The sequence below is a fragment of the Miscanthus floridulus genome, chromosome 6, assembly GCF_019320115.1.
Source record: "Miscanthus floridulus cultivar M001 chromosome 6, ASM1932011v1, whole genome shotgun sequence".
Lineage (NCBI taxonomy): Eukaryota > Viridiplantae > Streptophyta > Magnoliopsida > Poales > Poaceae > Miscanthus > Miscanthus floridulus.
The window spans coordinates 103,193,116-103,204,190 of NC_089585.1; the positions used below are offsets into that span (position 1 = coordinate 103,193,116).

The following is an 11,075-nucleotide window of genomic DNA, read 5'->3' on the forward strand; positions in this document are numbered from 1 at the left end:
GGTCAGCGTAGAGAAGCTCGGTCAGTGATAGTCTTCCCCCGACCGTATTCTGACTAGAAAATCCTCTTCTTCTGTTACAATTACAAGTTCCGTTCCTAATGAAACTACTCAAAAAGTACGTGTACAATAAAGAATTAAAGTAAGGGAAGTTTACTATTGGATATAACATGATAAGAGCAAGCGGAGAACCCTGTGTCCTTTATCATAGGTCATGCTATTTCTCTTTGGAAGATTCAAGTGGGAATGTTGCGCCCAACATGGATGTCTATGCTATTATTGAGAAAAAAATGAATCAAAAAAGCAGCAGAATACGAGAAGGATTTCTTTTCTTAAAGGGTGTATACATTAGAGTGTACCTGCTTGGTAGGCATGAAATCACTGACAAAGAGTTGCCTAGCTCCGATGAAATTGCAAGCATAATTTGGAATTTCATAGAAACGGGCATATACTACGGGAGAGGCAAAATTCCCCGAGTGTCGCAGGCTTCCCCGAGTGCCAAAAATCGAACATTTGGCAAAGCCAATCTTCCCCGAGTGTTGCACTCGGAGAAGAATAGCACTCGAGAAAGAGAGGCTTTGCCGAGTGCCACAGAGTGCCTAGCACTCGGTAAAGAGCGACACTTGGCAAAGGCCCTCTTCCCCGAGTGCGGCACTCGGCAAAGAAAAATGTTACTTGACGGCCGACCACGCCGTTAAAACTAAAAAAATTGCTTTGCCGAGTGTCACACCCTGGCACTCGGCAAAGAGGCTGGCTTCCCCGAGTGCTCTGTCATGGCACTCGGCAAAGGGCCTTTTTGCCGTGTGCCAGGGAAGGCACTCGGGGAAGAAATTTTTTTTTGTTTTTTTTTTTGCCCTATTTTTTTGTGAGACCTTCTCACATTATTTAAAACTCCTTGTTTAAATTTTGGACAATTTTGACTTTTTTTTGGTATATTTCGTTAATTTTTTTTGTTTCGTTGAATTTTTTTGCATACTTCAAATTTGAACTGTAGGTGCATGAAATAATGGAATTTGGTGATTCAAAAAATGATATTCATGATATTTGGTGTATGTTGAGGCCGTATTCAGGAACTCACATGAAATGTCGAGCATCTTGTTGATGTAACATGACGAGGTACTTGCAGAAAAAGTGTATTTAAATCATATAAAATCCGAACAAAGTCCAAAAATCACAAAACTTGTCGGGGCATCATGTTATCGCATGTAGATGCTATGATAAAAAATTGAGAAGGTTTCGAGCAAGTTGTGACGTCGGATGCTTAAAACCCAGACATCTACCTGGCCTTTTCTTGCTTTTGATAATAACCTAACCGGTCATATCTATATTATTTGGCCCTTTCAGAAACTGAAGCTCAGCTCAAAAAAAACTCACTATGTTTCCCTCTCATTGATCTTGAAAGTGGTGAGAAATGGATCGTGATGATGTGGCTGGCTTTTATTAGTGGAGGTTAATTGCAAACATATATTCCTGACCTCGATCTGAGACTTCTAATTAACCCAGTACAGTACGCAGCGGGATCTGTTCTTTTCATCTTTGGTATTAATATGTTTCTTGATTCGAATGGGCAGGGCCTACCTAAACCTTGGATCTGGTGGTATTAATATTAACTCCTTGAACAATTCTTGACATTGGAGCATGTACAGATCAGCGAGCAGTAGAGTATAAAGGTACTTCCATTGGCACACTACTACCACATGCCATTCATGTTGTGCATGCTCTCTATTAATTTATCAAGTTAGCACGACATATAGCTTGTATAGACAGCGAATCGATCGATGTTTACTTGTAGGTGTCTGAACTCCTGAGCTGACCCGGCCCGGTTGATGAATGGCAGGTGATTCAACTAATTAATTCATTGTGATATGTGAAGAAAACAAAGCCAAATCAACTCTTCCGCTGAGAGTGGAGCTGAGGCCACCGACTGGCCAAATCTGGTCCGCTTCAGCTCAGCTCTGCTCTCGATCCCGGGGCTTCCTTTCTTGGCATACGGCCCGTCCACCGACAACAACCACATAGGCGAGTGATGAGGATTGGGCAAGGTTAGTCCACGGTCCGGACTACGATCCAAGGACTGAGGAGCGCCTTGATCCTGAGCGAGTGATGAGGATTGGGCAAGGCAAGAAGCATGGGCGGTTCTACATTGGTGACGGCATCCTTGACACGGGCTCTACTCCTCCTCTCAACCGCCTACGAGCAGCGAGCACGAGCTCTAGCGTGCCCATAAGCCAACGGCCGACAGCGGTGGCGGCACTCCAGGTAAGTATTCTAGTTTCATTCGTCGTTCTTTGACTTTTACGTTCCTTAGCTCTGCATTATTGAAATATTGTGGTCAAATGTTGTAGGCCAAGGTGCAGCAACTTCGGGCCCAGCAGGAGGCCCAGCGGGCTGAGCGGGAGGCCGAGCGTCAGAGGATACAAGCTTTGGAGGCCCAGCAAGAAGGTTTGCTCAAGTTCGTGCAACAACTTGGGCAGCAACAAGGTTGGGAGATCCCAGCATAGCTACTTGCACCACCACCACCACCACATCGTCGAGAGTCTACTCCGGTGAGTATGAGTACGGATGTTTTACTTTCTTTGGTCATGCTTAGTGTCAAACCTAGTGATGGCCTTCGTGCCGGATTTGTTGATGTGTCGGCCTTCGTGCCGGATTTGTTGATGTGTCGGCCTTCGTGCCGGAAATGTGGTTGTCGGCCTTCGTGCCGACGTTTTTCTTGCAGGTTTTGGAAACCTCCCCGTGCAGGGAAGGTGCTGCCGAAATTTTCAACTTTTCTTTAAACTCCTTACATTTTTATCTTGTCACTCACGTGCAATCTCTTCTCTTTTTTGCAGCATCAATCGGGGGCGGCGTCGAACCATGTCGGAGGGTCGTCGGCATCGCACGTCGGGCCATCCCCACCTGGACACTTGCCGGGATCGCACCCTAGGGCGTCCCAACCCTCACAGTCGTCGTGAGCTGCCTGCGGAGTCGTTTTTATGTATTGAACTTGTGAACTTGGAATAGTGTGTACTTTTGAACGTGTGGTTTGTAGTATATTGTGGATTTCAGACAAATTTGATCGTTTATGATATATAAATGTGGTTTGTGATATATTGTTGTTGATTTGTGGTTTGTGATATATATATGCTTTGTTGTTTACATGGAAAAGAAAAAAAAACAAAAAAAAGAATTTTTAGAGGTGGCTTCCCCGAGTGCCTGAGCTGCGGCACTCGGCAAAGAGGTTTTTTTAAAAAAAATAAATTTCTTTGCTGAGTGCCTGAGCTGCGGCACTCGGCAAAGATTATTTAAAAAAAAATTCAAAAATCTTCCCCGAGTGTTGCACTCGGGGAAGAAAAAAAAAGAAAAGAAAACGGCGTCGGCCGTCGGCCAACGGCGTCAAATCTTTCCCGAGTGCCAGCACGGCACTCGGCAAAGCCTTCCCCGAGTGCACGATTTTCGGCACTCGGGAAAGACGCCTTTGCCGGATGAGGATTAGCCGGAGGGTCTTCCCTGAATGTTGCACTTGGGGAAGACTTCCCCGAGTGCAACTAGGCCTTCCCCGAGTGCAACTGGCACTCGGGGAAGCCACTGGCTGCTGTAGTGATAGCTAGGGGTGAACCACGAGAAGTTAGAGCAAGAGCTCCAAGTAGGTATCTAAAAGCTACCGTCGGAGAGGGGATTGCCTTAGCTACCGGTACCGACGATCAAACTAAAATGAAAAGCTTAACCGATTCTTGTAGTGTCCTTAGCATTAGATAATGCATGCGCGCACAAGAGGAATGAACGGCTTTGCCATCTAGTGATTTGGAAGGATTGAGTCGGCTGCCCCCAGCCTCGCCCCGCATCGCCCGGAGGGGGTAGTTACGCTAGTGGAACCAACTCACAAAGCAGCCCAAAAGCAGGAACTTTTCTTGATTGAATTGGTTTCGGGATTCCCTTCGGAATCGATTCGGGATTCCCTTCGGAATCGATACCAAAATCCACTCAATCAAACAAGCAAATCAAGCAATAACTCAATTTCTTAGGGAATGGAAAAAGTGATTAAACGCAGTGTTCAGCTCCCCAATCCATACTAAAACACGAAGCATTCCACAATCAAGAAACAAAAACAACACGAAAACAAACAGAAAAGCATCCAGTTTTATGAATCCGTACTAAAACAGGAAGCATTTCAAATAAGCTGCATGTCTCGAGAATCTGATTTTTACAATCATCCAAGTGTTGTAATTGAGCCTAAAACTAAAGTGCCTGTAAAAAGGTTTTTAGGTGATTATTATAGAAAAAATGAAATCGTTCCAAATACGGCTAGTCAGAGCACGTTTGATCCTCGCTCCGTATAGTCTCCTGTCCTGTAGTGCGTACTCGAGAGTCCACTCCCCAGAAGACCACAGAATACGTTCGGTACGTGGCAACAAGGAAGCAGACGTATGCTTGCGCTGATGAAACAGTGGGTGGCTCGTCTTTTGAGACTGTAGCTATAAATAGCCCGAGAAGCCCATGACTGATGACTTTGGTGTAGAGGAAACGCTGAAACGGACAAGTCGACCGTATTTCAGCAGTATGACTTGTTATTCGAGTTCTTTTTTCTTTATTAGAATGTCGAGTCCATGGATCTGCACAACGTTGAAGTGCAGGTATTCTGAACCGATCCAATGCTCGCAAATGTTGCCAGTGTTGAAGACAAAGTGGACGCTGTACTTCATTGTACTTGTACATCCCCAAAAGCACCGGCCGCGGAGTTTCAGTTTGTCCTTTCAGGAGCCGGAAGTCGAAGTCCCAAGTTTAGCAGGCCCGACGACTCCAGGCGAGGGAGGAGAGCTGCTATTTTTGGCGAACCCCCCACTTTTAAGCTTCACCGCAGCCTTACCAGTGAATCACCAGAGAGCGCGCGGTGCCGGTGGCCGGTGCGGCAGTGGTGAACCCAGCCATCCGTCCAATCCAAGCACCACCAAGTCCCGAGCCCAAGCGCAGCAGCCAGCACTGGGCGGCGGGCGGGCGGCCCCGGGAAACCAGGGCGCACGGCGCAGGCAGCAAGCAGCATCCAGCCCGGGTTTGAGTTCAAAACAGGCGGGGCGGGCTATTTGTCTCGGCGCCCACAGGGAATCCCGATGCCGCGCGGAGGCTGAAACGCATGCATGCCAGCCCGCGCTTCCCACCCGGCGCTTGCCGCCTCGCGCCCGCCCGGTTGGCCGCGCCTGCGCGCCCTCGGCCTCGTCCCGACGGGGGGACGTTGCCTCCCCCACCTGCACCCATTTCAGAGCCCGCCCGCCACTTGTCACCGCGCGCCCCCGCCTCCGCGTCTCCGCCCGCCCGCCCCATCCGGTTATAAAAGCCTCGCCCGCCCCAACCCTAGACGCCGTCGCCGCCGCCGCCGCCGCTGCCGCTACCTCCTCGCTCCTTCCTTCCACCGGCATGGCCGGCATTAACAAGCGCCGCACCTCCCCGGTCTCCACCTCCTCTTCCTCCGCCGGTGACGTCCTGCCGCAGCGGGTCACCCGGAAGCGTAGGTCCGTCCGCCGCGGGGCCCGGAGCGCCACTTGGAGGCCGTCGGCGGCGCCTCGACCTGTGAGTGCCTCGGAATTCACGGTCTCCTGCGTGCTGTTGCGGTTTGTATGCGCCGTGCGAGACGCGATGGTGGGCCGTTGTGGTGCGTAGGTGCGGTGGGCTGGAGGCCCAGGGGGAGGTGATTGGCGATCCCCCTCGTCCCTTGTTGCCGGATTTTAAAATTTCCGTGCGGGATTTGGGACTCTGGTCCGTACGATCGCTGATTGATTAGTGGATCGTTGTTCAGGTTTACCATGTATTCCATGATCAATTTGGGCGATCTAGTGTACTGGTGTGTGTTTGATTACCATGGTATAGGTGTGATCAATTGGACACGCAAGTTGTAGATACTGGCATTAACGGTAGGTTGAGGAAAGTGGGCTGAGGAGGGGCATAATTTTGGTGCTCATTTTGGTTGCTTATTTGTTGATTTCGTAGTAGTGATGATCTCTCACCCGAGTGTGGTTTGGGTGGTAGTAAATGTGCAATTACCTAGGTTTTCGGTTCAATTGGACTTTGGTTTTGCAGTTCGTCGATCGTAAAAAAACAAGATCCAACCTAAGAGGAACTAGGTGGTTTTTCATTAAGAAGAGAAATAGGCACCCAAATTCAGTTCAAGAGGGGACTTCAACCTAGGTGGTTGGGTGCATTGCTACACCTCTCACCCAACCAGTTGAACTAGGCTCACTTCCTGCAGTTCGTCGATCGTGTGCATCTAGGTTGCACAATGTTACAAGTTGTCACCATGTAGGCCTTATATTGCCATTTAAGGGCGATAACTGAGTAATTTCAGGAGCATAATTTGGTAGCTAATGTGTGATTGTTTTGGTCTTCTCAATGGCGGTTGTTGTTGGCAGGATGACTAACATTTTTCATGAAAAAAACAGTGTAACATTATTGGTTGGAGTTGTTGTCAGTGTACATGTGTGTTCTCACGAGTGTGCTGCAGCCCATAATTGGTAGGAATTGGCTGTACCAGCGTGAATTATTGATAAGGAACTCCAAAAGTGACCGTACTGTTTGTACCATACGACCTGTATCATACAAGTTGACTGATATATAATATGTCGTCATGGACTAGTATTATGATGGGCTGCACTTGGCCTGGCCACCATCTGGTACTGAGGAGGACGTGCTCATTGAGCTTGGTGTTCTTGGCCCTCAGTGGTCATGGAACCTTCCATTTAAGCAAAAGACAGTAGGTCTACTGATAGAACGCGCTACTTCTCCATGTTTGATATAAACAAATTGATAGTGTGAGATCTCTTTCATGAAGAAGATGGGAGTTTTCTGCTGTGTTCTTGAAAAGGATCAGAAGATGTGGGAGCTATGTGCAAATTAGCAAAAATTGTGTTTTTGGCAGTACCATTTTTATTACTGCTGATGGGTGACACAAGTATCAGTGTATTTTGGCATGAACAGTAGAAATCAGTAGAATTTTTTCCCTCGAAAAACGCAGGAGAGCTGCGCTTCATTATATTAAGAAGAAGAAATCAGTAGAATTGTCTGCTTTGTAATCATGTGGACAAGTTATTAATCTGATTATATGTGTTAGAAGGTAAATTTAGTGAAATTGGTTGCAAATACAGATAGAATATTGTAAATAGCTTCCTTCCAATGTGAAAACTGTTGGTTTTTGCCCTTCTTCCAGACTAGTCCATAAAATTATTTTTTTGAACACAATGTCCATAAAATTATATATATGCCATATGCTTGGTCTCTGAATGCATTTATCTTCTGATGCAGATGAATGAACTGGACTTGAATACAACTGCTCTTGATCCGGATGTAAGGTTATGCAGAAAACTAGAGTAACTGTTCCTTTTTAGAAAACAAAGAGTTATCAGAATATAGTCCGTTCTTCTGGGTTAAGAGATTCTGCAATGTTTGTGTAGCATTATGCTACAGGATTGAGAGTTCTTCTTCAGAAGGAGCTCCGAAATAGCGATGTAAGCCAACTTGGGAGAATTGTTCTCCCAAAGGTCAGTTACCAATGCAATTAATTTTTTCTTTTCGAAAGTTCCTCTACAAAACAATTGATACTTGTTAATGTTGAATGGATTGGCTGGTTGGTGGTGGTGTGTGTTGTGTGTTTGTCGCTTTGTATTTCTCCTTTATTAATACAAAGACCGGCAGTTATCCTGCCAGATTCTCTTCAAAAATAATGTGGGATGGATTCTGCAGAAGGAGGCGGAGTCTTACCTCCCTATTCTGATGGAAAAGGATGGAAAGAGTTTATGTATGCATGACTTGCTAAATGCACAACTGTGGACCTTCAAGTATAGGTGTGAGCTTGTGAATTATATTTGGCTTTAATGCTTGTTACATTGAGCACAAAAATCCTTATATTTCCTAAACTTACTTAGGAAGAATACAATGTTATGCTGCCAAGCAGCTTAAAGAACAATCTGTGGATATTAGATTAATTAAAAAATCAACACAGATTAATCCTTTTCATGCTTTATTCTTAATGTTATCTTAGTTTGAGTTAAATGCTATCAAAATTTAGTAAGATCTGCAGAAGATGCAAACTGCAGACAAGATTGTGGCCTTCTCTGATATTCTGCCCTGAGTAACAAGAAACAGTTAATTAGATCAGAGAAATCCTTAGAACTACATCCTATTGATATGAATCCTTTTGGATATGTTACCAATTATGAGTAACAGAGTTTTATTTTAATGTGGTTCTTCATGTGAATAAGAAGAAATTCAGTTATTCTGCATTATTTTTAGTAAGGTCTTGTTTATCCACAAGAGTGACAGATTCCATAATGTCTAATGCAGATATTGGTTCAACAACAAGAGTAGGATGTATGTGCTTGAAAATACTAGTGAGTAATTTTCACTTTGGTAACGCGTGTTTTGATTTGAAATTGCCAAACTGAAACAAGTTTTTAGTTATCAACAGTTAATAAAATTATATTCATGTTTAGCGTACAAAAGTTGTACTGTTAAATTCATGCTTCAAAGTGCTTTTAATATGATGCTGATTTTGCAACATTATTGCCAATATATTATACCCTGAGGCCCTGTTTGGATCATTGGAATTGAATTCATTCTAATAAATTATAATTTGGTCACATATTAATTAAGCTAATATGGTTGTACATGGAATATATTTGTATACTATTGTTAGCCATGCAAGAGAGATGCTTATATGTTGCATTTCTACTATAGGAAAGCGAGTTGAAGAGCGTGCTATAAGTTGCATAGTAGAAATATAGCATGGCAATCTATAGAATCAATTTTCATCCCCCACCCTATGAATTTGAGATAGGCTTATATGTGAACTTTGAAAAGTTATGGAATCTCAAATTTCAAGCCAAATAGCCCAATTCATTAAGTGGATTCCAATTCCTCCAAAATGAAGGGATCCAAACAGCTCCTAAAAGAAATTAAATATCAAAACCTTCTTCTTACCAAAATACGCCTTACATTATTGGACGGAGGGAGCAGTATTTTAGGCCAGTTCTCTTATGTTTTTTGCACCTCTTTAAACATTTCAGGAGATTATGTGAAAGCTCATGACCTTCAGCAAGGAGACTTCATTGTGATATACAAAGATGACGAGAACAACTGCTTTGTACTCACTCAGTTTTCCTCATCAGCATTATTTATCAAAGCTGCACATTTTTGTCAGGCTGCCAGTAGGTGCTTATTACTGTGTGCTGTATTTGGTAAAGGTCATAGGAGCAAAGAAGGCAGGAGATGAACAGACTGCCACTGTGCCCCAAGTCCATGAACATATGCATATCTCTGCCGCACTTCCAGCTCCACAAGCATTCCATGACTATGCAGGTCCCGTTGCAGCAGAAGCGGATATGCTCGCGATCGTGCCACAAGCTGATGAGATATTCGACGGCATACTGAACTCCCTGCCAGAGATACCAGTAGCGAACGTGAGGTACTCCGACTTCTTCGACCCGTTCGGTGACTCCATGGACATGGCAAATCCCCTGAGCTCCAATAACCCCTCGGTCAACCTGGCTACGCATTTCCATGACGAGAAGCTCGGGAGTTGTTCCCCTACCCAAAATCTGGGCCTCTGATGTGAGATCCAGGCAGAAAAACAAACTGCTGGGTCAAACCATCACCCTGCATGGAACTCAGACATCCCCTCGTTGACGCCATTGCTGTACATCCAAATAATTGGCGTCCTCATTTTGTATGTTTACTAGTATATGATTGGGTAAGCCGTAAGCTTGCTGTTTATGTGTAAAAGGGTAACTCTGCAAAACTTTTTTTTTTTGAAACAATGGCAGGAGCTCTGTCTTTCAATTAAGACGAATGAAGTTTCTATACAAGCAAAGATAGCCAAGCGTGGCGCCAAACACCACGAAAGGTTACCCACCCACGCAACGTGGCAGAGTACACACTACCATGAGTCATCGTTGCCGAGCATAGTTGCAAAGCAGCTAGCAGCTCCGACTTCCCATGGCATAACTAAACACCGACGACCCATCCTAAGATATCAGACTTACGGGCCCGATGCAGGAGGCTGCAACAGGTCATCGTTGCCGAGCTCCACGGCTCCGCGAAGAGCAGCTCCGACTTCCTGCCATGACCCCACGCCCTGCCCACGGCGAATGCCGAGCCTCTAAAGCTGAAAACCCAGCCGTCGGAGAAGGAGGGTACGACACGCGTCGTCGTTGCCGAGCTACATCCCCTGATGCAGCAGCTCCGACTACACGATGCAGCACCCGCCGTCTCGCAACAGCCGGGAGGACATCCGCCGAAGGAGACATCACAGCCGAGACAAATTTCCAAAGCGACGCCTTCAGGAAGGGTACGGCGTCGAATGCGTCGCCATCGCTTGTCCAGGAATGGACCGGGTTTTCACCCGTGGAAGACATGGCTAGGGGCACAAGAACACGACGCCCCCAACAAGAAAAACGGCGCCCACAGGCGTCGTCGTCGCCAAGGCTTTCGCCCGAGGTGCCCCTAGCACATACGTCGAGCCAAGATACTGGACCGTAGCCTGTCTCCACCGTCATCGTCACTGCCATCCCGTAGAAGCTTCTCCAGAGGGGCATTGACGCGCCGGCTGCTCACAGCAGCCGCACAGCTGCGTCGGACGCCACCCCCTCCGATCGGGCAACATGCAGAACTGGACTTACCCTGCCACGCGCATCACCCTGCCGCACGCCGAAGCCGCCGCCAGCTAACGTCGCTGGCTCAAGCATCCGCCGTCGACGCAGCCGACCTCCGCCAGCCACCGTCGGGCGCATGCCCCACCACGGGCGCCGCCCACCGGATGTGGCCGTGGCGCCAGACCCAGTGACCCCAGCAGGTGCCGCCGCCACCACGCATGGTGAGACGCACGGCAGCCCGCGTCGCCGCACAGCAGACACGGTATCCCGCGCGCCACCGCACAACACACGCGCAACCGCGGCCCAACCACTAGCGCCGCTGGCCGCGCAGCACACGCCGCCGGCCGCACCCGCATCACCACCAAGCCACCACCATCAGGAGGTCCACACCGGGCACGAGCCGACTCAGGACCCAGTCCAGCCGCAGCCGGCCACCTACGCAGCAGCCCCAGCCACCGTCGCAGC

The 11,075-nt window shown here is 47.2% G+C and overlaps 1 pseudogene; it reads left to right on the top strand.

Moving 5' to 3' along the window:
- The first annotated feature begins 5,069 nt into the window (after positions 1-5,069).
- Positions 5,070-10,780, top strand: LOC136458856 (B3 domain-containing protein LFL1-like; annotated as a pseudogene).
- Positions 10,781-11,075: the final 295 nt, after the last annotated feature.